The 26,860-nt window shown below is 46.6% G+C and overlaps 1 protein-coding gene across 2 annotated transcripts in view; it reads left to right on the top strand.

The window, feature by feature from the left end:
- GPR158 (G protein-coupled receptor 158) overlaps nucleotides 1-26,860 on the top strand; it is a 351,668-nt gene that overhangs the window by 274,189 nt on the left and 50,619 nt on the right. The gene's annotated exons all lie outside the window — the stretch shown is intronic.

The following is a 26,860-nucleotide window of genomic DNA, read 5'->3' as shown; positions in this document are numbered from 1 at the left end:
TGAGACATGTGCGAGGCTGGAGGATACATATGCATATCACACGGCAAGAAGAGCCCGGGGGGGCCGGTGTGCTCATTTTTGGAGAGAACAGTCTGCTACAGGGATAGACCATGGAGCACCACAGGAGCTCTGTGGGTGATGAGGATGTGCAATGGTGTTAGGTCGACAGCCAGTAGTGTTTATGAACGCTCCATTATTTATAACCCAAAAAACCCAAAGGAGAATTTTTCAAAAGTATCTTCTAGGTAGCTAATGAATTAGTCCTAAAGTTTACATAAGAGCTTTGCATTTTAACCAGACTAAAATAGCCACGTTGCCGATCCCTGTGTTTTACTTATTTTAGCGTGCTATGTAACTGAGTGCAGAGGTGATAATGTTACTTGCTAACTTGATCCTGTTAAAAATCTAAGTGTTTATGTGAATGTTCAGGACCCCATGAAATGAGTTTAGCAAAAATAATGACACCCTGCTGAAGGTGTGAAAGCCGTGGCAGAAAATAGCCGGCATATAATATCACATAAAAAATTGCTGCCAGAATACCTTCAAAGAGCCGTTGTATCCCACGAATAGTAGCAGTAAAGAGAACAGTTGTTCAGAGTCGAGGCCGCTGGGGTGAAATGATTTAGGGGCTCAGGGGGTGGCTTGCTTGATCTTTCCCTGTGGCCCTTCCCGGAGACCCCGGGATGTCCCCACAGAGCCCGGGTGAAAGGCAGGGAACTAGGAGATCAAGAGACCCGAGTCATAGTCTTGATTTGGCCGATTGTGTGACTTTGCACAAGTCGCTCAGTCACGTGGGGTTGAGACAGTTGTCCTACGTGGTCTCAGAAGCCCTTCTCACTTCTGTAATTCCTTGTCAGTTTTCCGGAAGTGACCAGAAACGTTCACATGAACATTTTCAACTGATTCCTGCTAAACCTCTTACTCCCCATGTGGGAGGCCACAGCGTGGTGTTCTCAGGATCCGTAACGAATCTCCTGCCTTTTTTTTAAATTTTTTTTAATTTTTTTTGACAGGCAGAGTGGACAGTGAGAGAGAGAGACAGAGAGAAAGGTCTTCCTTTGCCGTTGGTTCACCCTCCAATGGCCGCCATGGCCGGCGCACTGCGCTGATCCGATGGCAGGAGCCAGGTGCTTCTCCTGGTCTCCCATGGGGTGCAGGGCCCAAGGACTTGAGCCATCCTCCACTGCACTCCCGGGCCACAGCAGAGAGCTGGCCTGGAAGAGGGGCAACCGGGACAGAATCCGGCGCCCCAACCGGGACTAGAACCCAGTGTGCTGGCGCCACAAGGCGGAGGATTAGCCTAGTGAGCCACGGCACCGGCCAAATCTCCTGCTTTTTAAGTGCTTTAAAAATTGTTTTCAAGGAAATCATGGACTTGGATGGTCGAGGGACGGAGGGAATGAAGGCTGGAGAAGAGATCTGGGCTTAACTCTTCTTTGATGGAAATTGGATGGGTTTCATTTAATTCACTGTATAGACTTGTGAGCTGCAGAAGGTTACTATAGAAGTGACTACTTGTATACAAGTTTTGAAGTCCATAAACCAAGTTACACAGGCAGGGCATTTAGCTCAGTGTTTACGACATCTGTGAATATGCTGGCATTTCACATCAGAGTGCCTGGGGTTGATTTCTGGGCCTGACTCCTGACTCCAGCTTCCTGCTAGTGCAGACCTGGGGAGGCAGCAGCAGTGGTGACTCAAATGGTCAGGTTCCTGCCACCCACATGGCAGACCTGGATTGAGTTCCTGTCTCCTAGCTGCAGCCTCAGCCCAGCCCTAGATATTGAGGGCATGTGGGGAATGAACCAGCAGGTGGGACTGCTCACTCTCGCTCTCGCTCTCTGTGTGTATGTGTGTGTGGTTCCCTGTCTCTGCCACTCAAATACATGAATAAAAATCAAAGAAATAAAATTACATTTTTGGCTATGTATAGATGTAACAAAAGTAAAAGAACATATCCTGGGGGCTAGTATTGTGGGGTAGTGGATAAAGCTGCTACCCACAATGCCAGCAGCCCATATGTGCACCAGTTTGAGTCCCGACAGCTCCCCTTCCAACCCAACTTCCTGCTAATGCACTTGGGAGAGCAGTGGAAGATGGATGAAGTCCTTGAGCCCCTGCACCCATGTGGGAGACCTGGATGAAACTCCTGGCTCTTGGCTTTGGCCTGGCCCAGCCCTGGCCATTGTGGCCATCTGGGGAGTGAGCCACAGATGAAAGGTCTTCCTCTTTAAAAAATCATTTTGAGATCCACACTGGTGGAATTAAGGTGAAGGCCTAGAGACAGAAATTGTGGGAAAAAATATTCCAGCCCATTTCCCCTTTATCTTCTGCCTATTCTGGACCTGTCAGTTTCACTCTAGGAATCCTCCAGAACTGGCCAATTTCCAGACACGGAAAGATTAGTGGTCGCCTATGGCAGAGGACAAACGGGGAATGACAGCTAATGCCATGGGGTTTCTTTGTGGGGTAGTGAAATGTTAAAAATTGATTGTGGTAATGGTCACACAACTCTGGGAATGTAGCAAAAGAATGAATTGGACTCTTTGAACATGTGATATGATGTGTGAGTTATGTTTCAGTGTAGCTGTTTACAAAAGTCATATAGGACCCTCGGTTCTAATAACAGAGTAGTTTATATCAAACTAACCTTCCAACATAACAATTATAAACCCTGGAGAACATTTAACACACACACACACACACACACACACACAGTTGCTTGAAAGAGCTGGAAAGCCATCAAAAGCCAGCAGGGCCTGGGAGGGATTGAACCTGTGACTCGGGGACCGCACTGGGTGGGGGCTACAATATTTGGCTCTGACCCAGAGAGCACTCTTCAGGGTATGCCATGGATGGAGGCCAGAGCTTAAGCCAGAAGCTTTCATCAGAGGGTGGAGCTGGCTCCACATGGGAAGCTGGAGACTGGGTGGGGTGGGGTGGGGTCGGGGGAGTTGTGAAAGGGAGGGAGCCATAGTGGGTGCTGTACTCACCTGGGTCCAACTGTGGTGGGAGCGCAAAGTAGAAAGGCGAGGGCCAGGGACAGGCTCTGGGAGCCTGACGATGGACTGAGAGAGGCTCGCACAGATCCTGAGTAGAACGGCAAAGGTTCATTACAGGAAGAGAACGCTCACTTCTCGGGAGAGCAGGGCGGGCCGGGAGTCGAAGCTCAGACGCAGGCTCAGCCTCGAGGCCCGGACATAATGGGGGCCGGGATTCCACGGGAGCTGTGAGGGGCCCTTCGTGTGGTTCTGAAGTCACTCGGTATCATTTCTAGTTGCAGTTTTGAGAGAAGGCTTTTTAAAAGCTCTTAATGCCTTTTTCTCGCTTCCCCAATTAGCCCTTGTCTGTCTCCTGCCCCAGGGTCAAGGGCAGCAGAGATAGAGAGAGAGACTAGGAGAGTCTGGGACAAGAGAGAGAGAAAGTCTCTCAGCTTCCCCAGGTGCCCTTTCGCTGTCTCCTGCCTCCCAAACGTGAGACGGAAACTAGCGTGATGGGGACAGTGGCGGTTTCCATACAGAGTTACTGAAGGGACTGTAAAGATATCAAGAGTCCTCTGCATGCCATCCCAGGGGGAGGCCACCAGCTTGGAAAAGGGCGGTGTCCCCGAAGCGAGGATGCAGACCTCGTTGCAGAAGGTGTGGCTGCAGCCCACGAAATGGCAGAGCCATCCGGTGGTACCAAGGCAGAAGTGGTACATGGTGGGCAGGCAAGCAGGAAGCAGCCGCCCAGGGCCCTGGTGACCTAAGACGGACAGGTAGGAGGGCAGAAAGGGCTGAGGCTGAGGGGGCCACTCACAGTCGGGCAGCTCTGGGGCGGAGTGTGTGGGCTGATGAAAACTGCTCAGGAGGTGTTTTTAAATAAGAAGACACACATACCCTGGTTTCTCTTCAGATCGTATAAATCTTTCGCCTTTTACTAAATAAGAAGACACAGATCATCAAAGTGTTAGCGAACAATACAACCCCAACAAATTGGGGTGGTTATGTTGCCATCAGGCAAAACAGACTTTAAGAAAGCGGATACTGAGAGAGATAAGAAGGGAGCCAACATTGTGGTGTAGTGGGCCAAGCCTCCACTTCCAGCACCAGCATCCCGTATGGGCGCTGGTTCGAGTACTGGCTGCTCCTCTCCCATCCAACTCTCTTGTGGCCTGGGGAAGCAGTGGAAGATGGCACAAGTGCTTGGCCACTGCATACACGTGAGAGACCCAGCTCTGGCTGTTGTGGCCATTTGGGGAGTGAACCAGTGGATAGAAGACTTTTCTCTCTGCCTCTCTGTCTCTCTGTCTATACCTCTAGCTCTCAAATAAATAAATAAAATCTTAAAAAAAGATAAGAAGAATGTTTGATAATCATGAAAGTGTCAGTTCATTTGGAAGCTATGACATTTCTAACTATATGTGCACATAATAACAGAACTTCAAAATGCTTAAAGTAAAAAGTAACAAAGCAATAATTTAAAACAAAAAAAAAAAACAGATAAATTCACAGAGATTTTTGCACCCCTGTTTTGATAGTAATTAATACAGCCATAAAAAACAATAGTGATGTAGAATACTGGAAACACTTGATATATTGATATTTAAAGCCCATTTTACCAAACAACAAAAGAAGACACATTCTTTTACAATGCAAAGAAATGGTCACTAAGATAACCATGTAGTGTGTCATAAAATAATCCCAATAATTTTTAAATTGAGATGAGAAATGCATTCTGTGACTTCAGTTTGAATTAACCAATAAGGTTAGTTTGAAAAAACCCAAACAACTGGAAATTAAATAATTACTAGACTAGTTTGTAAGATAAGAAATCACAAAGGAAATGAAGAAATACTGCAAATTGAATGATATTAAAATACAGCCTATCAAATTTAATGGGATGCAACCAAGGTGATGTTTTCAGGGAGCTTCATAGGATAAAATGCTAATGTTAGAGAAAAACATATGAATTATGGTTCCACCTTACAAATCTAGAGAAAGAACAAATCAAACCCAAAAGAGGTAGAAGAAAGGGAATAGTAGAAGTAAGCATCTATTAGAAATCAGACAAACAATAGAGACAACCAAAACCAAAATATTTTATTTTTATTTTGAAAGAGAGAGAGAGAGACACCCCAAATGCTCACAGTTGCCAGGACTGAGATGAGCCAAAGCTGAAGCCAGGAACTCTGTCTGGGTCTCCCATGTGTGTGGCAAGAACCCAGTCACTGTGACCTGTAGCCTCCTGGGGTCTGCATTAGAGCCCAGAACTGAACCCAGATGGTCTGATATGGGATATGAATGTCTTAGCCAGCACCTACTGCTAGGCTAAATGCCTGTCTCTCGTATTATAAATGATTTTTTTTAAATTTGCTGAGTTCAGGGGCCGGCATTGTGGTGTAGCAGGTAAAGCCACTGTCTGCAATGTTGGCATCCCATATGGTCACTGATTTGTGTTTTGGCTACTCTGCTTCTGACCCAGCTCCTTGCCAATGGCCTGGGAAAGCAGTGGAAGATGGCCCGGGTTCTTGGGCTCCTGTCACCCCTGTGGTAGACCTGGAAGGGGCTCCTGGCTTCTGGCTCTTGGTTCCTGGCTTTGGCCCCACTGGGCCCAGCCATTAAGGCCATTTCGGGAGTGAACCAGCAAACAGAAGATCTGTCTGTCTCTCTCTGTTTCTCCCTCTCTGTAACTCTGACTCTCAAATAAATAAATAAATCCTTTTTTTAAAAAAAAATTAGAGTCCTGTTTATTTGAAAGGCAGAGAAATAGAGAGATAAAGAGAGAGACCTCAAAATATCTTCCATCTACTGGTTCACTCCCCAAATGTCTTCAAAGACCATGCTTGGGCCAGGCTGAAGCCAGGACCCCAGAGCTCAATCCAGGTCGGTCTCCTGTGTGGGTGGCAGGGACCCAAGTACTTACGTTATCACCTGCTGCCTCCTGGGGTGCACATGAGCGGGAAGCTGGAGTTATGCATTGATGCTGACATCCCGACCACTGTACAAAAATCCTATCCCTTGGGTACTTGTGAAAGTAACAAAATTTGTAAACCCCTAGCAAGACTGGTTAAAGGACAAAGGAATACACAGAATATGCAAACACCAATGTTGATGTAAACAACCCCTCAGCCTGGCTGGAGGACTGGCTACAAACCCCCACACCTGGGCCTATGACCTGTGCAGAAAGCCAGTCCCTGGCACTGGGGTGGCGAAAGAGGAAGCATTTATTGCAAAACACAGAGCAAAGAGCTGGGCAGCCAGCACTTATGCCTGTGCTCCCTAGGGGTTAGAGGTGATGGTTCTTAGTTGAAGCTGGGGTGAGAGGTGCGTGTTCAGTGCCCGTGTCCAGTCCCTGGTTGGCCCACGGCGCTCATGACCTTCCTTTGATTGGTTGGTGACCCTGTGTCCTGTGGGGGAATTTTTATGACAGATGAGTAAGCTTCAGTCACTCTACCACGTGCAGGTGGTAAGAAAAGTACATACAAGCAACATCCCTTACGAATGTAGGTGCAAACTTCCTTGACAAAATATTAACAGAGTGCATCTAGAAATACGAGAATAAAAAAGTGATTAGACATCTTGTCCAAGTGGTGATTAACCCCAGCAGTTCACGGTTAGGTTGAATAGTAAAGTAACTGACCCACAGGGACAGTAGAAAGGAGAAAATTCACAGATCATCCTGAGATGGAGAAAAAGCATTTGACGGAACTCAACATCCGTTCTGTGATAAAAGCTGTCAGTGGCCCAGGAATAGAGGGACCGGCCTTCACTTTGATGAAGGATGCCTTCTTAACGTCACAAATCATACCTGATGTCACAAAACATCAATAACAAGAAAGGGATGCCTGCCGCAATTGCTTCCATTATCATATTGTGGGTGGGCATTTGGCACAGTGGTTAGGGTGCTGTTTGGGACACCTACATCCCATATCAGAGTGTCTGGATTCAGGTCCCGGCTCCCCTGCTTCTAGTCCAACTTCATGCTCATGTACACCTGCCAGGGTGGGGGGTGGCAGGTAATGGCTTAAGTGCTTGGGTCCCTGTCACTCACATGGGAGACCCAGATGGAGTTTTGGGTCCCTGTCACCCACATGGGAGACCCAGATGGAGTTTTGGGAGACCCAGATGGAGTTTTGGGTTCCTGTCACCCACATGGGAGACCAAGATGGAGTTTTGGGTCCCTGTCACCCACATGGGAGACCCAGATGGAGTTTTGGGAGACCCAGATGGAGTTTTGGGTTCCTGTCACCCACATGGGAGACCAAGGTGGAGTTTTGGGTCCCTGTCACCCACATGGTAGACCCAGATGGAGTTTCTGGCTCCCTGATTTAGTGTTACTCATCCCTGCCTTTTTAGGCAATTGGGGAGTGAATCAGCTGGTGGAAGATTCTCTGTCTCTCTCTCTTCCTCCTCCTCCTCCTCTCCCCTTCCCCTCCTCTTCTCTTTCCCTCTGTATCTCTTCTCTCAATAAAATGAAGGTCAATAATTTAAAAACATCATATTGGAGGTCCTGGCTACTGAAATAAAGAAAAAAATTCAACGCTACTATCATTGGAAAGGAAATATAAAATATTTTTTATCTATAAGCAATACGATCATTTGCATAAAAAGTATGAAGGTATCTACAACTCCAGAGATAAGTGAGTTTGGGAAGGTTGTAGGATACAAGTTAGTATACAAATATCACTGTTCTGGGACAGGTGTTGTGATACAGTGGACTGTTTGGGATGCCCACATTCCGTATCAGTATGTCAATTCAAGTCCCAGATACTCTGCTTCTGATCCTGCTTCCTGCTAATGACCTAAGAAGGCAGCAAATGATAGCCCACATACGTGGGTCCCTGACGCCCATGTGGTAGACTCGGATGGAGTTCCAGGCTCCTGCCTTTGGCGTGGCCCAGCCTTAGCTGTTGCGTCATCTGGGGACTGAACCAGTGGATGAGAAATTTCTCTGTGTCTCTTGCTCTCTCTGTGTCACTCTACTTTTTTAATAAACAAATGAATAGTTTAAAAATCAGTTGTTCTTACATTTAGCAGCAAACAACTGGTGAATGAATATTTTAATTTTTTGTATTTTTGTAACATATTCCCAGATATTACTAGTATGAAAAAGCAGTGAATATTTGGAAACAAATGCATCAAAACTTCTCCAAAAATTATGCAAGACATTACTTAAAACTGCAAAATATTGCTGAGAGAAGATAAAGGAAACCTAAATAGAACCAGAATCCTAGGACACTCGTGAATTAAATGGCACTGGTCCTCTTTCAGCTGTTCTATAAGCACAAAGCTGAATCTAAAATTCATGTGGGAACATAAAGGATCTAGACTAGCTAAATCAATACTTGAAAAGCACAAAACTAGAGGATTTACACTATCTGATTTCAAGACTTCCTCTAAAGCTACAGGAGTCACTACAGCGTTAATTGATCCAAGGGCAGATAAATAGATCAATGGGACACAATGAAGCAGCCAGAAATAGACGCACGTGGATAAAGTCCATCGATTTCCCGCAGAACCTGGCTTCAAGGTAATTCAAGTGTGAGCAAAGTTTTCTCAACAGCTGCTGTGGAAGCAGCGGGCCGTGGGAGGGGAGAGGGCGGGTGAATCGCTGAACCTGACAAGTCAAGGGGGTATTTGGAGTTCCTGGCATCGCAGAGCTCAGCTGACCTGAAGGTGTCCCTAGGAAGCTTCTCTTACAGGGAGGCACGGTTGCTGCCTTGGAGGTTGCCCTGGCTTCTCAGGCCTTGCCCGTATTCATGGGTGTCATTTCACGCGCCCGGAAGGGTGAGCGTTTGGCCTAGGAGTGAAGACCCTGCTCGGGACACTTGGATCCGGTGTCAGGTGCCTGGGTCTGATCCCCGGTTCCAGCGTTCTGCTGGTGTGCACCCTGGGAGGCAGCAGGTGATGGCGCAAGTGGCTGAGTCCCTGCCTCCCATTGGGAGACCCCGATGGAGGTCCAGGCTCCCTGCTGTTGCCTGGCTCAGCCCCAGCCACTGCAGGCATGTAGTGAATCAGCGGAAGGGAGAGCTGCCTTGTCTGCTTTTCAGACAAACAGCACAACGGAGGGCTTCCCAATACAAAGCAATTCCGAGGGAGCGCGGTGAACCCATCAGTAGTGCAGGAATCAAGACAATGACTAAGGTGGGGTCCCAGGAAAGACAGGCATCCGTCACTTGAGATGGGGTCCCAGGAAAGACAGGCATCCGTCACTTGAGATGGGGTCGCAGGAGAGACGGGCATCTCACCGTCACTTGAGGCGGGGTCGCAGGAGAGACAGGCAGCTTGCCATCACTTGGGGTGGGGTCGCAGGAGAGACGGGCATCTCACTGTCACTTGGGGTGGGGTCGCAGGAGAGATGGGCGGCTCACTGTCATTTGGGGTGGGGTCACAGGAGAGATGGGCGCCTCGCCGTCACTTGGGCTCCTGGGCTGTGATCTGCTCCTCCTTCACTCCTGGCCTCACGCTCCGTCACCTCCCCTGCCTCATGTCAGAGGCCTCCGCTCAGCCTGGGAGCTGTGACAGCTGTGACCTGCCCCTCCCTTCCTAACGACTGCTCAGCACCCACAGTAGTTTTCACAGGTTTTTATCTCTTTCATCAGGTTGAGTTAGAAAAAGCCAAACCTGGCCTTTCTTACCTGAGTAGTGGGACACCACCAGAGCATGTAGTCCCCTCGCACGCCTCCTCAACCCTTCCCCTGCGAGGTGGAGGCCGGGAAGGCGGCAGGAGGCTGGCAGCCAAGACACCTTTGCACCCATTCCCTCCCCCTTGTCTTCCTGGAGCAGTCTCGTTCCCCTGCGCAGAGGGCAGTATTCCTGCTGGCTTCTTCTGTGAGGTAATAGCACATGAAAAGCAAAATGCGTTTGAAAAATTCCGAGGGCTTGCCCAGTGTGTGTCCACCTTGTGACGCCAATGGGAACCTAGTCACTGCACCTGTTCGTTCAGTCTCACGTGTGTTTTCATGCTGTCTCTGTGACCTTCAAGAGCAGTTCAAGGTGAGCAGCGGTGATGACCTGTCAGGATAGTAATGTAGACACCATGGGGCTGGGAAGGCAGGAGGCCCATGGACAGCCCTCTGACGCCCTCATTATCCCTCCCCACTGACCCTGTGCTGGAGGAGCGCCCCCTGGCAGTGAAGTGTAACAGTGCATGAAGGACTCAAAGCACGTCTGTGATCAAGGCAGTGAAGCGCATAGGCAAGACCTGCGTGAGGTCGTGCTGAAAGGCAGCTGTTTTGGAGTGATGCCTCTCCTGGAGACTTGAGACATCTTCAGAGGGGACAGCAGGACCCCGCCCAGGCCCTGCCTCTGCCCTGTTTCCCTCTGGCTGCCTGTCCTTTTACCACCTCCCAGTTCACCAGTCCTAAGCCCTTTGCCCGCTCTCCCTGGGATCTTCACGTCTGGGTAGTTGAGTGTGTCCTCAGTGTTTTCTTCCCTCCTACTTTGAATCAGAAGTTCCCAGTCCTCTGCCTCTTCCTCCAAGAACTGATCCGTCCTGAGGGGCCTTCAGTTCCCAGCACGCCAATCCTTACTGATACATTTCTATAGCGATCTTTTCAAGATGTAAATGAGTGATCCTAATGGTGGGTATTTTAGGCACGCTGATGATCAGTAAGAACAATGAAACAATTTTCTTCTTCTATTGGCACCTTTACAATTATACCATGTTTAGCACCCCTGCCCTCCATACAGCTCCAAGAGAACACAGTGACAGGTGCTATCTATGTTGTGACTCTTCCCAAAGGGAGTTTTGGGGTAACCTGCACCTGCTCACATCCTTCTAAGTTTATTAAAGCAGTTGGTTCATTAAACTTAAGGAAGGCAGGTAATTTGAAGTTGATTATTCCTCAGTGAGAAACTCATTCATTCATTCCTACATTCGATAAGTATTAATTGAAATTCAGCCCTGTAGAAGAGAAAGATAATAGTGTTGTCTTGCAACATGATAGATTCCATCGTGCAGATGTGAGCACAAGGCTGTGACAGCAGAGAAGCAGCCTCCTGCCTGAGGATTGCTCGGAAAGCTCCAGAATAGAGTAGATATTTGCTCTCTGGAACCCTGAGCAGGGGGCTGCGGGCAGAGAGAGGAAGAGAGTCCTCTAGGAATAACGCACAAAGACGGGCATGGAGTCATGTCACTCTGTGGGTGTTACGGGCTGGGAGGCACCACATGGCTAGAACATGGAACATGTTAGACAGTGCTGGAAGAGAGGACTAATAGAGGATGCTGCGGACATAGAAGAAAGGTAGTTTGTATGCGGTTAAAAGCAGTGTAAGCGCTGATAAAGATCAAGAAGCCAAGGCCGGCGCCACGGCTCACTAGGCTAATCCTCTGCCTTGTGGCGCCGGCACACCGCACACCGGGTTCTAGTCCCTGTTGCCCCTCTTCCAGTCCAGCTCTCTGCTGTGGCCAGGGAGTGCAGAGAAGGATGGCCCAAGTACTTGGGCCCTGCACCCCATGGGAGACCAGGAGAAGCACCTGGCTCCTGCCTTCGGATCAGCGCGGTGCGCCGGCCACAGTGCGCTGGCCGCGGCGGCCATTGGAGGGTGAACCAACAGCAAAGGAAGACCTTTCTCTCTGTCTCTCTCTCTCACTGTCCACTCTGCCTGTCAAAATAAATAAATAAATAAATAAAAATAAAAGAAGCAACAGTGGTTCCCAAGCAGGGGTGGGATATTACCAATTTGTGCTTTGGGTAGAAAAGCTCTCACAAGATACAAAGGCTGGTCTAGTGGCAAGGAGATAAATTTGTGAAGATATTGAAAGAATCCACATGAGAAATGATGAAGGCTTGAACTGAGATTGTAGTTGTGGCGATAGGGTCAAATTGGAAAGAGATCTAAGGGAGCAATGGCCTGAGCTGATGTGTGTTTAAATGTAGTGAATTAGATGCTTGAGGGAGCAGCAAACTTAGATTCTTCTCTTATTCAGCAAGCAAGTATCGGTGGCCCACTATCCTCCAGGCGCAGGGCTTGGAAGAAGTGTACGTTGTGTGAACTATCATGCCCTGAAGGAGTACCTGATAAGAGAAAAGGCACATGAGACTGTTTTTAAAACAACACAATGAGCAGGCATTTGGCTTAGTGATTTAGACTCTGCGTGGGATCCAACATCCCACGTTAGGGTCCCTGGGTTCAGGTCCCAGCTCTGCTTCTGAATCCAGCTTCCTGCTAATGCACCTGGGAGACAGCAGGTGGTGGCTGAAGCACCCGGGTCCCTGCCACCCATGTGGGAGGCCCAGATTAAGTTCCTGGCTTCTGGCTTGCGCCTGCCAAGCAGTGGGTGTTGCAGGCATTTGTGGAATGAACCAAGAATGGAAGCATCTCTCTCTCTCTCTCTCTCTCTCTCTCTCTCTCTTTCTTTCTCTTTCTCTTTCTCTTTCTCTTTCTCCCTCTCCCTCTCCCTCTCCCTCTCCCTCTCCCTCCCTCTCCCTCTCCCTCTCCCTCTCCCTCTCCCTCTCCCTCTCCCTCTCCCTCTCCCTCTCCCTCTCCCTCTCCCTCTCTCCCCCTCCTCCCTGCATTTCAAATAAATAAAATTCTTAAAATACAGCATGGTAATTTTCACACAAGGCCTGAAGCGTCTAGCATTCCTTGGAAAGGTATGGAAAGCTTCCCTTCCCACGAGGGGATATTTGAGCTGGATGAGCCTTTAGAGAAGAATATTCCAAGGCAGATGGCTGGCAGGGGACGTCCGTGAGAAAAGCCGGCAGATCCTGAATGAGGCGTGCCAGGCAGGCTCAGGCTGTGGAAGGAGGAGAGGGGCCAGCATGTTTAGGCTGCACCAAGGTGTCAGGATATCATCTGACATCGGGGCTAACTCTGCTCACAAGCGCTCAGGGAGGATGGCGCGTCAGGATAGTCATTGACTCCTGCACTGGTCACAGGACGGAAGGTGAAGGCCAGGGGAGCAGAGGAGGTGGAGGAGCCGTGAACTGAGGGTGCACTGAGCTGCAGAGGACGGCAGCGATAGGGCCGTGGAGAAGGCTGCAGACGCTCTTGTGGGTGATGGGTACCTTAGGGTTTGGTGTATAGCAATGTGGAGAACGCATTGAATGAGCTTCAAGGGAGAAGGTCTGAGTCTAAATACGGAAACGCAGTTAATTATCTGAGTGTTGGCTTGAGATACCTGGGCAATTAGTAGCTTGCCTTATGTCAATAAGGAAGTGAAACTTTTAGAGAACAGAAGTAATTTTCATTAAAAAGAGGGAGAGCAGGCATTAGGCCTAGTGGTGAATATTCCCTCATCTCATGGCAAAATCCCTGGGTTTCAGTCTTGTCTCTAGCTCCGGACTCCATCTTCCTGCTATTGCAGACCCGAGAGGCAGCAGGTGAGGGCTCGAATAGTTGATCGCAGCCACCTGTGTGGTGGAGACCAGAATGGTCTCATAGTAGCTTCAGCTGCAGTCTCAGCCCAGTCCCAGCCATCTTTGACATTTGGGGAGTGAACCAGTGGACCAAAGAGAGCTCTCTCTCCCTCTCTCTCCCTCTCTCTCCCTCTCTCTCCCTCTCTCTCCCTCTCTCTCCCTCTCCCTCCCTCTCCCTCCCTCTCCCTCCCTCTCCCTCCCTCTCCCTCCCTCTCCCTCTCTCTCTCTCCTCCTCTCCCTCTCCTTTTCTCCCTTTCTCTCCCTTTCTTTCTCTCTCTCCCTCTCTCTTCTTCTTCTCAAATAGATAAATTAATTTTTTCTTATAAAGGGCACATTCTGTGGAGGATATCAACAATGCAGAGTAATTCTACCTTTGATACTCTTAAGCTATGTCATTTGGGCAAAGCCATTTAATTTGCTAGGTATCTGCATTCAGGAAAAGCGAGAATGGAGTTTGTAACAGAATAAAACCCCGTGTCCATGTTGGCCTTTGTTACTAGCAATCCTGTGTTCCACAGAGCACTCGCCAAGAGGAAGGAGAACGGTAGGAGGATTAACGATACAGTGAGCAAATCCACTTGCTAGTGCTTGCTGACAAATTCTGAAGCACTCTATGGCAACCTGTGGTTACGCTTAGGTATTTATTTTCAGCCCGTTTTGTTTGGAGCTGAGCAATAGGGGAGGAGGCAGCGAGTCAGCCTGGAGCAGGCCAACCCGCCAGCTCCCTCATCACAGGGATTTGATGGGATTGATGCTAATTTGCCATTGGGAGCGAGTTTATTCTGGATCTTGGTAGAATCACCTAATGCCCACTGTGAACAGGAGCAGAAAGGGGTTTGCATCAGTCCTTAAGGAATAAATATAGGAGCGATAATTATACCACTTGGGTCAGCATAGTACTTTCAGAGTCTCTTGTGGGAGACGTGGTCGGCATGACCAGTTCGAGGTCCTGCAGGTTTTAAGTGGCCGAGCCGTCCCATGGGTCTCCAGACCCTCTTGTTTTCCCAGGACATCAATCTGCTTGTCAGCTACTAGACACTTCCTGCTGGTGGGGCATTGAGAATTGGTCCCGGCCACAGCGGTGTCTCCACAGAGGGAGGCATAGGACCAGCAGACCAGTCTGAGCTGTGACTTTGGTTTGCACAAGTGCAGTATTAGACTTCCAGTTTCCGGGGTGGTTTTATGGAACCTGTTGTATTCTGTGTTTTGCACACTTCCATCAGCCAAATTGGAATGGGAACTATTCATGTGAATCTTTGGTCTCTAAACAGAAAGCTTTGGACCCCCACAATGCATAGTCTACACCAGGCTATCCGTGAAATGATAAATATGTATACTAAGCTAAACACCTGGGTCTGCAGACACTGGGTTTTTGTGTATTCTCTTCTTGGCCTTCAAAGACTTTGCTGGTAGTCATTTTATTATGTATTATGTCTCTGCATCATTTTTTCTTCATTTCTCAAAATGCTTTTGCTTGTTTATTGAGTCCTGGTGTTCTTTGGATTGTCTGGTCTCTCTGGGGTCATTCTCCTCTCCTGTCATGTCCATGTTACCTCATCTCATGATTAGCCTTCTCTCCACCTCGCTCTCTGATCCCAGTCCTTAGAAAACACTCCCCACTTCCCATAATCAGAACCAGGTCCTTAGACCGATTTAAGTGAAGGCATCAAACTCTTTCATGCAATTTTTATATTCTGCTATTATAAATGTGACATTCTCATTGTAAAAAAATTACCAAAAGATGTAAGTGAAAGAGTTAAACATCTCCCTACCCCTTAGCCCTCCCAGCCCATGTGCCCAGGGTGAAGTGGGTCATTGGTCTCCTCATGTGCATTCACACTGTGCTTGTGATGTGTGTGGAGTCTGTCTTCATATTGTCCGACAACTTGCTTAGCATGTAGCAGTTTCTCTTAACGGTGTTTCTACAACAACAAAATCAGATCCTCTTGATTATTTTAAATTTCATAGTTGTCCATTGCATGGATGTGACATGAATGATCTGTCCCCTCTAGGATAGAATGTTTCCATAATTTCTGCTCTATTTGTTAAGATTTATTTATTTATTTGAAAGTCAGAATTAGAGAGAAGGAGAGAAAAAAGTTTTCCATCCACTGGTTCACTCTCCAAATGGTCGCAACAGCCAGGGCTGGGCCAGGCTGAAGTGAGGAGCCAGGAGTTTCATCCAAGTCTCCCATGTGAGTGCAGGGGCCCAAGCACTTGGACCATCCTCTGCTGCCTTCCCAGGCACATTAACAGGGAGCTGGATGAGAAGTGGCATAGTCAGGACTCAAACCGGCCCCCATATGGGATGCCAGACCATGGCTTTAACCCACTGAGCCACAGCACCAGCCCCCGGCAAATTTTCTGGAGTGCACATCTTTTCGTAGTTTGTGAGAGAGACAGTTTTCCAGAAATAGAACTCTCGCTGCATTTTACTTCTCAAGTGTTCTTCTCACCCTTCTCTGACCTCAGTCTGGGCATTGACTGTCCCAGTTCCATAAGGGGCTGGAAACGAGGGGAGCAGCCCCGGGCCCTGGTCATGTTAACGCCACCTGTTAATTACTGTAAAGATGATTTCACAAGCAAGTTGTTAGTGACTCAGGCTGTGCCCTGGCCCACAGATTCATTTTCCATGAGGGAGACCTGGACTTTCCTCTATGCCGTCACTTCAGAGGGCTCTTGCTAGAACAAAGTCATATGAGAAAACTAGCCATGGATTTCAATGCTTTGGGCACCAAAATAAACTTATCTTTTACCTGCATTTTCCACGAACAACTTGAAGAACTCTGTTACTGTAAAACCTGTGTAATAATTCCAACATTCAACCAGAATTGAAGACCATGGGATTGGTTTATGACTTCCAGTCTTTCCCACAATTATGGCCACATCTCTCTGACCCAGTCATTCAGCCTTCAGGATGTTACTCTGCTTCCATAATTTTTCCTCACCAATGACTCCATTTAAAAAATTTATTTACCCATTTGTTAACCAAGGTCTTTATATTTATTCATTTCTTTTTACTTGTGAATTATTTTTTACCAAATAAACAGTGTGATCCAGTTCAGCCCCACCATGGTCACTGCGCTGAGCAAGGTTAGCAACTTGTAGAGCAGCGGGTCTTCCTCCGCATCCAGCGCCCCCCCCCCCCCCACGGACCCGGGCAGGGCTGGCGGGAAAGCCCAGTAACAATGAGTTCATGCCCCAGCCCGAGTCCCCCGCTCTGCCACTCTCAAGCTGTGTGGCCTCCAAGTTTATTCCTTTTATAAAAAAACTTTTTATTAATATAAAGAGAACAGATTTCATGTGTTTCATAAGTACAAGTCTAAGAAGATAACCTTAGTGCCCTCCCTCCTTTCCTCCCTCTTTCAATCCCCTTCCTTCCTTCCTTCCTTCCTTTTTTTCTTTAATCTTTATAAAAACATAATTTCAGTCCACTCTTTAATCACAGGCTTAATGCAGCACTAACCATAATATTCATTAAGTAAAAGGCAGACCCCAGTTCCACAGGGTATAAACAACAATTAAGTCACAAGATGTCTGTTTCATTCTTGTACATTTTTTTGTATTAACTACTACATATCGGAGAAAACATATGATATTTTCTTTCTGGGATTGGCTTCTTTAACTAAGCATAATGGTTTGCAGATGCATCCATTTTGTTGGAAAAGAAGTATTTCATTCTTTTTTATGGTGAGTAGTATTCCATAGTGTAGATATACAACATTTCCTTATCCAATCATCTATTCAAATAACTCATATGCTGATTCCATTTCCTTTGATAAATTCTCAGGAGTGGAATGGCTGGGTCATAAGGCAGATCTATTTACAGAGTGAGGAGTTCTGAGGAATCTGCATACTGTCTTCCATAATGGTTATACTAGTTTACATTCCCACCAACAGCAGATTAGGATACCTACATTTTCCTCACTTTGGCACCAACATCTATTATTTTTAATTTTTGGATGGTAGCCATTCTAACTGGGGTGAGGTAAAACCTCATTGTGCTTTCCATTTCCATTCGCCAGATGACTAGTGATCCTGAGTACTTTTTCATGTGTCTGTTGACTTATTTCATTCTTTGAAAAATGCCTGTTCATGTCATTTACCCATTTCTTAACTGCACTATTTTGTTGTGTTGTGTTGAGTTTCTTGAACTCTTTATAGATCCTGAATATTAATCCTTTATCAGTTGCATAGTTTGAAAATACTTTCTTCCATTCTGTTGGTTGCCTCTTCACTTTATTGAGCGTTTCTTTGCGGTGTAGAAGCTTCTTAGCTTGATGTAATCCTATTTGTCTATTTTTGCTTTCATTGCCTGTGCTTCTGGGGTGTTTGCCTATTCCAGTGTCTTACAGAGTTACCCCACTGTTTTCCATTAATATTTTCATGGTATCAGGTCATAGATTTTGCTCCTTGATCCATTATGAGTTGATTTTAGTGTAAAATATAAGGTCTTGTTTCATACTTCTGCACATGAAGATCCAATTTTTCTAGCATCATTTGTTGAAGATACTGTCCTTTCTCCAAGGATTGATTTTTAGCTCTTTTGTCAAAGGTTAGTTGATTGTAGCTGTGTGGATCAATTTTTGGGGTTTCTGTTCTGTCCCATTAGTTACACGTCTGTTTTTGTGCCAGTACCAGGCTGTTTAATTATAATTACCCCGTAGTATGTCTTGAAATCTGGTATTGTGATGTCTCCCGGCTGTTTGTTGTTTAAGATTACTTTAGCTAATGCCAATCAAAATGCCAAGAACATTCTTCTCAGATCTAGAAAAAAAATGATGGAAAAATTCACATGGAAACACAAGAGACCCTGAATAGCTAAAGTGTATTTCTTACGTGGCCATGCTTCTGCTGCCCCAAGTGTGAAGTGGGGCTGACAGTAGTAACGCCTCCCTTTGTTATTGTTATTGTAGGGCACCAACAGTACGTGGGGTGCAGCAGGCACTCATTGAGCGTGATTATTCTGTTATAGCACAGTCCCCTCGCAAAGGCCGCCAGGAAGACCTCAGAGCTACTTCCTCCGCTTGTGGCTCAGACTTCGCTTTCTTTGACTCCGTCTGTTGGCTGAAGGCTGCCATGTGCCCTCCACTTCCCATCTTCCAGAACTGTACCGCGGTCTATCCCCTGTAGTCCTCTCCTGTCACACCCATTCTGGCCTTGGGTGTTTAGAGACATTCAAGACTTACAAAAAGAACAGCTGTGGTGGTATTCCACCTGCCAGGTTTTACTTAAGGTCTTCATTTTTCCTTAATCACAATTTAAACACAGACCTATAGACCTTAAAAGATCCAGATTAGTTTTCCCAATCCACAGTGACCATATATTTGTTACTGTTACTGTTTAAAACATATTGCAACCAACAAAGTCGTCCCTCAGGAGTTGGCATCATGAAGTTCCCAGAATTACAGACTCGATAATGGGTAGGTCTCTGTAGGAGAAGCTTCCCCTGGTGGATTTCATTCCTTTTTATGTTTTTCTTTTTAAATATTTATGTATTTATATGAAATGCAGAGCTACAGAAAGTGAGGGTGAGTTCTGTCTACTGGTTCACTCCCCAAATGACCCCAACAACTTGGTCTGAGCCCAGCTGCCGGGCACCCCTAGAGCAGGGACAGCAGCCAGCTGGTGGAGGTCTCTGCAGTGCCTCTCACAGGTGAACTCATAGGCTAAGAGCACTCGCCACCTCCCCCACTGGAAGATGGACGGGGCGGTGCAGTTCTTGTGAACATGAACTCTGCATCAAAATGCCTACACTCCCATCCTCAAATCCCAGCTCAGACACTTCCTAGCTGTGTGACCCTGGACACACCACTGACGCTCTGTGCCTTGTACAAGTCAGTCCCCCTTTATAATGTATTGAGAGGATTAAATTAAATCACGACTTTGGGGGCTGGCACTGTGGTGTGGTAGGTTAATCCTCCACCTGCAGGCCAGCATCCCATAGGGGCACTGGTTTGAGCCCTGGCTACTCAACTTCTGATCCAGCTGTCTGCTATGGCCTGGAAAAGCAGTAGAAGATGGCCCAAGTCCTTGGGCCCCTGCACCCAAATGAGAGACCAGAAGAAGCTCCTGGCTCCTGGTTTCAGATCAGCCCAGCTCTGGCCATTGCAGCCATTTGGGGAGTGGAAGATCATTCTCTCTGTCCCTCCCTTTCACCGCAACTCTACCTCTCAAATAAATGAATAAAATCTTAATAAATAAACAAATAAACCACTATCCAGAAGATTAAATATGAAAAATATGAAGAAATTTTTACTTTATAAGTGTAAATATTTTGTTATTTATGTAGAATACTCATCCTGCTAAATCATAACTTCTTTGAGGACCTACTCCACACCTGATTGATTTTTATGGCTTCCAAATCCCTTACCCTCTCACTCAGAATAAATAAATATTCTAAATGTGAATTGGAATCACAATCATTGGTGAATACCAAGTAGAGTCTTCCAATAGTTTCTTTTGAAAATAACATTTTTAATAGATTTATTTTATTTATTTGAAATTCAGAGTTGGAGAGAGAGAGACAGAGAGAGAGAGAGACGGGGTGGGGAGGGAGGGGAAGAGACAGATCTTCCATCTGCCAAATGGCCACAATGGCCAGGGCTGGGCCAGGCTGAAGCCAGGAGTCAGGAGCTTCATCTCAGTCTCCCATGTGGGTGCAGGGCCCAAGGACTTGGCTCATCTTCTGCTGCTTTCCCTGGCACATCAGCAGGGAGCTGGATCAGAAGTGGAGTAGACAGGCCACAAACCAGTGCCCAAGTGAGATGCCGGTGTCACAGGCATCAGCTATAGTTGCTGTGCCCCAGTGCCAGCCCCTGATAACGTTTTCTTTTTTTAAAATGAACTAAAATGGGCCGGCGCCATGGCTCAATAGGCTAATCCTCCTCCTGTGGCGCCGGCACACCAGGTTCTAGTCCCGGTTGGGGTGCCGGATTCTGTCCAGGTTGCCCCTCTTCCAGGCCAGCTCTCTGCTGTGGCCAGGGAGTGCAGTGGAGGATGGCCCAAGTGCTTGGGCCTTGCACCCGCATGGGAGACCAGGAGAAGCACCTGGCTCCTGGCTTCGGATCAGTGTGGTGCGCCAGCCGCAGCGCACCAGCCGCGGCGGCCATTGGAGGGTGAACCAACGGCAAAGGAAGACCTTTCTCTCTGTCTCTCTCTCTCACTGTCCACTCTGCCTGTCAAAAAAAAAAAAAAAACTAAACTAAAGTGAACATTATCTTTTATAAACATTAATAAGAGTTGTTGTTTTTAGAAACTCTAAAGGAAATAATAGCGGGGAAAACCCTCTATACCTTAAAATCAGTCACTCAAACTCACAATAGGGTGAGTCAGTAAAGCCACCTATTCCTGAGGTGTAAACACGCATAAATTGTTCCAAAGATGGAATATTGAAGTGTAGTTCATGTCTACTGTAATGTTATTCAAATGCTACTGGGCGTTTTACATTAATAACTTATGTAAAGAGAGACAACAAAAGCAAAAGCCAGCTGCTGGTGTGGCTGCTTTGCAGGGAGCGGACTCATCCTGGTGTGATGGATCATAAGCTGTCAATATTTCAGCACCCTGTTAATATTTTATTTCTTAATCCATGTACTATACATACCCAAGTGAAAATAAATGTCATTCTTTTCTAAAAAAATGAACTAAGATGGAGAGAAGGTTTACAGTGTATAAACTTTCTGTTTGCAAAGCCCACGGAATAGAGAAGCACACCCTCTCCAGTTTTACAGTTAATTCACAGAGACACCCACAGAGATACTTGCAATATAGAATAAGGAAGGAAAAGTGGAAGCGACTATAGGAAGTCACATTGTGGCTGGAGAGCAAAAAGGACTCAGTGAGAGGATAGGACGTGGTTATACTGCAGTGAGAATGGTAACTTTTAGAGCAAAACATAAATAAGTCAACTTTCCTAGTATCATCAGCCAGTGCTTATCGAACGCATAGCTACTCTACCAGGTGCTGTTTGACTGCTCACCACACACTGTTGCATTTGAACTTCAGAGTGGGCTCCAGAGGAAGTATCATTATGATGGTGTTATGTCCATTTCACAAATGGGACAACTGAGGCATAGCAGGGTCATGGTGAGTCATTTGTCGGGGTTACACAACTGAGAGCGTAGAGGCAGGTGGGGGTGCAGGAAGGCCGGGCCCGGAGCCTGTGCTCTCTGCCACCACCTGCTTTGCCTCTGCTTCTCCTACCCAAGAGCTCTAGGTCCTAAGGCTGGACCGCTCCTAGGAATGCATTCGGTTCAGTCCAAAGTCCTCAATTCTTCACCTGTGGAAAAAAGGCTGGAAGATGCATCTATAGTTCCCAAACCTGCCAAAAGGAATCATTTCTTTTAAAATGAATCACTAGGGCCAGCAGGTTAAGCTGTCCCGCGTGACAACAGCACCCCACAGCAGAGCCGCAGTTCCAGTCGCAGCTGCTCTGCTTCCAGTCCATACCTGCTAAGGTGCCTAGGAGGACAACAGACGATGGCCCAAGTGCTGGGGTCCCTGCCACCCATGTGGGAGACCAGGATGGAATCTGTGGGCTCCTGGCTCCAGCCTGGCCCTGCCCCAGCTGTTAGGGCCATTTGGAGAGTGAACCAGTAGTTAAAGGTCTTTTGTTCTCTGTCTCACTTCTCTCTCTCTATTATTCCATGTTTCAATAAATAACTTTTAAAAATAAACATGAAATTAAAAAATCTGCAAAATCTATGTTATCATTGTTCAGCTGTGCTCATTTGTTAGAGCTTAATGTACAAAGTAAAACTTTACAGTAACTCACATAATTTTGCAGCCCTAGTAATCCACTATTCTACAGTAATTTCTGAGGTCATTTCTCATGGAAATACTTGAGATTTTATGTGCTGTAGACTTTAGATTCTCAGTCTCTGCTCTGCCACTTCTTTCTGCTGTGAAGAGGAACTCACTGTAATCTCCAAGCCCCTTCATCATCTAGCAAAGTCTCTCAATTAGTTCTTCCCCCTAAGTTTTCTCTTCTTCCTTCAGCTTAAATATCTTAATAAACAACAAAGTCATTTGCCAGAGAGGGTAAGGACACTACTTAGGACGCCCACAACCCATATGGAAGTGCCAGCTTCCTGCCAGGGCACACCCTGGGAGGCAGCAGGTGATGGCTCAAATACTTGGGGCTCCCTCACCCATATGGGAAACCCAGGTCAAGTTCTGGGTTCCTGCTTTGGTCTGGCTCACCCTGGCTGTTGCAGCATTTGGAGAGTGAACTAGTAGGTAGGCAGTTTCTCTCTGTCTGTCTGTCTTCTGTCTCTCATCCTTACAAATAAAATAAATACATCTTTTATAAATAAATAAAATATATTAGTCATATTTAGAATATAAATTATAGAATTTTAATTTGTTTTGTGAAAATAATAAATAAATGAAATAGTTTTAAAATCAATATTCTGCTGAATCCAAACGTTCTTTGGGTAGACTAAATCCTGAAGACAAATCCTTATCTTTATTTTCATCTAGACATGGAGAACTGGAGTATTAAAGAGAAATAATGGTGTACCAGTGAATGAGTAAAGCTGAAAGGGAACTTTGACACTTAAAAATTGTGTGTATCTATGGAGCATCACACAGTGTCTCAATGCATATCTACTTTATGCGATATTCAATCTAGGGTAAATATATCAGGCATGTATCATCTCTTTTCGGTGAAAACATTCACAATTCTCTCTTCTTGTTTATATCTCCAGTGTACATAGTACATTATTGTTATCTATAGTCATCCAGCTGTGTAATGGAACATCAAAACCACTTCCCCCCAGCTATAACTTAGTGCCCTTAATCAACCTTTCCACTCCTTTCCTGTCCCCGAGCTTATGGTAACCACGATTCTCTCAACTTGTATGAGGTCTTTTTTAAAGGTCCCACATGAATGAGATCATCTAGTAGTTCTCTTTCTTTGCCTTGCTGGTGTCACTGAATGACCCCATGTTGTCACAAATGAAAGGGTCTCATCCATTTATGCCCATAGTATTCCGTTGTGTGTAAATTTCACATTTTCGTTATTCATTGGTTGGTAAACACTTAGGTTGTTTCTGTTTCTTGGCTGTTGTGAATGGTGCTGCAGGGAACATGGGAGTGCTGACATCCTTTCAACAGATGGATTTCATTTCCCTCTTGTCTCTACCTGGAGTTGGGGGGAGGGGGGATTGCTACACCATATATTGGTTCCGTTTTTAAAACATCCGTACCATTGTCTGTATTAGCTGCCCTACTTTACATTCCCACAACATAAGGACTCCCTTTTTTCTACATCCTCCCAACTCCTCTTATCTTTTGTCTTTTTGATAATAGCCAATCTAACTGAAAGTGAGATTATATCTTGGTGTGATTTTTTTATTTTTTATATTTTATTTATTTATTTTTTTATTTTTTGACAGGCAGAGTGGACAGTGAGAGAGAGAGAGAGAGAGAGAGAGAAGTCTTCCTTTGCCGTTGGTTCACCCTCCAGTGGCTGTGGCCGGCACACCGTGCTGATCCAAAGCCAGGAGCCAGGGGCTTCTCCTGGTCTCCCATGGGGTGCAGGGCCCAGGCACCTGGGCCATCCTCCACTGCCTTCCTGGGCCACAGCAGAGAGCTGGCCTGGAAGAGGGGCAACCAGGACAGAATCCGGTGCCCTGACCGGGACTAGAACCTGGGGTGCCGCCGCCGCAGGCAGAGGATTAGCCTAGTGAGCCGCGGCGCCGGCCCTTGGTGTGATTTTGATTTGTGTTTCCTTGACGATTAGTGATGTTGAGCATTTTTCATCTACCCATTGACCATTTGTTTGTATTCCTTTGAATACATTCCTATTCAAGTCTATGACCCGTCTTTAATTGGATTATTTGTTCCTGTGCTATTGACTTGAGTTCCTTGTAGTTTCTGGTTATCAATCCCTTGTCACACATAGCTTACAAATAGTTTTCCCATTCTGTAAGTCTTGTTTCTTTTGCTGTGCAAAAAGAAACTTCTTCTAAGTTTGGTGGAATCCCATTTGTCTAGTTTTGCTTTGGTTTCCTGTGCTTTTGAGGTCTAAACCATAAAAATCTGTTCATCCCAATATTGTGCAACATTTTCTGTGTTTTCTTCTAACAGTTCCATGGTCTTAACCCTCACACTTATGTCTTTATTCTGTTTGAGTTGACTTTCTACATAGCAGAAGCCAACCATCTAGTTTCATTCTTTTGCGTGTGGAGATCCAGTTATCCCATCCCCACTTATTGAAAAGATTGTCCTTTCTCCAGTGGGTGTTCTTGGCACCTTAGTGCAGATGCATGCATAACTTCCAACCTCCCTATTTAGTGCATTTTCTAACCTTCTAATATTTTCTTTTTACTTGCTAGAATCTCTTTGTTTCATTGTGAAGACCTCTTGTTAGCATACCTTGTAGGACAAGCTTTTTTGTGATCCATCTCTTAGTTTTTGTTTGGGAATGTCTTTATTTTCTTTCATATCTACAGGATAGCTTTGCTGGGTATAGCGTTCTTGATTGGCAGGTAATTTTTTTCTTCACCACTGTGAAAGTGTCATCCCATTCTCCCTGGCCTGTAAGTCTCTGCCCCGAAGTCTGTAGTCTTTCTCTGGTAGCTTTGAGAATCCTCTGCTGACCTTCAACCTTGGGGAACTTGGGTAAACTTGGTTGAGTTAAATCTGGCTGGTGACCTCTAACCTTCCTGTATCTGGATAGTTAGTTATACCTTTAAGAGTTGAAAATGTGGGGCCAGCGCTGTGGTGTAGCAGGTTAAAGCCCTGGCCTGAAGCTCCGACATCCCATATGGGTGCTGGTTCTAGTCCCTGCTGTTCCTCTTCTGATCCAGCTCTCTGCTATGGCCTGGGAAAGCAATAGAAGTTGGCCCAAGTGCTTGGGCCCCTGCATCCATGTGGGAGACCCGGAAGAAGCTCCTGGCTTCAGATTGGCTCGGATGAAGACCTCTCCCTCTCCCTCTCCCTCTCCCTCTCCCTCTCCCTCTCCCTCTCCCTCTCCCTCTCCCTCTCTGTAACTCTGTTTCAAATAAATAAAATAAATCCTTTAAAAAAAAAGAGTTGAAAATGTTTTTATTTGACTTCATAAGCCCACAGAGCAACATTGTCTCCTACCCTTCCTACCCTCTTCCCTCCTAGCAGCTGGTATGAATTCACATGTGAGTGAGATGGTGCAGTACTCGTCTTTCTTTGCCTGGCTAATATCAGTAAGCATAATGACCTCCATGTGGTCACAGATGAAAGGAGTTGGTGCTTTCTTAGGGCTGAATATTATCCACTGTGTGTGAATATCACACTGTCTGCTCACTCCTACTTTTAGCTTTCATTAATTGTCCTTGACACTATTGTCGGGTGTTTTCCCCGCTCTGTGAGAATTTTATCCTGGTTTGATGTCTTTATACAGTGGACATATTTGAGAACTACCAGGACAAAGTTTTAGTATTGACACTCTTGGTACTGCTGGAGAGAGAGGCTCCACCACATGGCCCCCAACAATCCTCAAGTCTCTGGTATGAGAAACCAAAGCAAAGCTCAGGTGTAGGCAGTGGGTATATTTTGTTAGAATGGTGTCACCTTCAGTAAAACCAGTTCAGGTAGAAGATTGTACGTCTATACGTTTCAACAGCATCAAGCCTTCTGCACCACTGTACATGGCTCACTATGTAGGGCCAAACCAACTCTGATTCTAACAGGCTTGCTCATGGCTGCACAGTAGCATGTAGAAGGTTGTAGGGTGCCTTCTTCTCACTGGCCTTGGTAGCTTGTATTTGCATCTTGCAGCCCAGTTCCTGGCTCATGGTAAATGCTCCATTGATATTTGTTGAATGAAAACCCCATGGCAAGAAGTGAGGAGTTCGTGAGATCACTGAACCCAATGCAAAGTTACGTAGTGAAGAAGGGATGCAGCACCGAGCCATCTCATCGGGGCCATTCCAGACAGGGGAATGGTGTTGCCAGAAGGGTGGAGGTGGGAAGAAGCCAGGCTCCAGTGGAGAATGGCCAAGGGAGCCACTGGCCTGGCTTGCCCATGTTGGGAAGTCATGGCGATAAACCCAGACACACCACAGATGTAGAGACAGTTGGTAGAAACTCTCAAAAGGTGGATGGAAGGCCGGCGCCGTGGCTCACTAGGCTAATCCTCCGCCTAGCAGTGCCGGCACACCGGGTTCTAGTCCCGGTCGGGGCGCCAGATTCTGTCCCGGTTGCCCCTCTTCCAGGCCGGCTCTCTGCTGTGGCCCGGGAGTGCAGTGGAGGATGGCCCAGGTGCTTGGGCCCTGCACCCCATGGGAGACCAGGAAAAGCACCTGGCTCCTGGCTCCTGCCATCGGATCAGCGCGGTACGCCGGCCGCAGCGCGCTGGCCGCGGCGGCCATTGGAGGGTGAACCAACGGCAAAGGAAGACCTTTCTCTCTGTCTCTCTCTCTCACTGTTCACTCTGCCTGTCAAAAAATTAAAAAAAAAAAAAGGTGGATGGAAAGGATTCAGATTTGACTTAGGAGCAGTAGGGAGGCTCTGTAGTTGTTTGCTCTGGAC

This window comes from Oryctolagus cuniculus, chromosome 13 (genome assembly GCF_964237555.1).
Source record: "Oryctolagus cuniculus chromosome 13, mOryCun1.1, whole genome shotgun sequence".
Lineage (NCBI taxonomy): Eukaryota > Metazoa > Chordata > Mammalia > Lagomorpha > Leporidae > Oryctolagus > Oryctolagus cuniculus.
The sequence above is the reverse complement of the archived record's forward strand: the minus strand, read 5'-3'. Positions and strand labels throughout refer to the sequence as shown.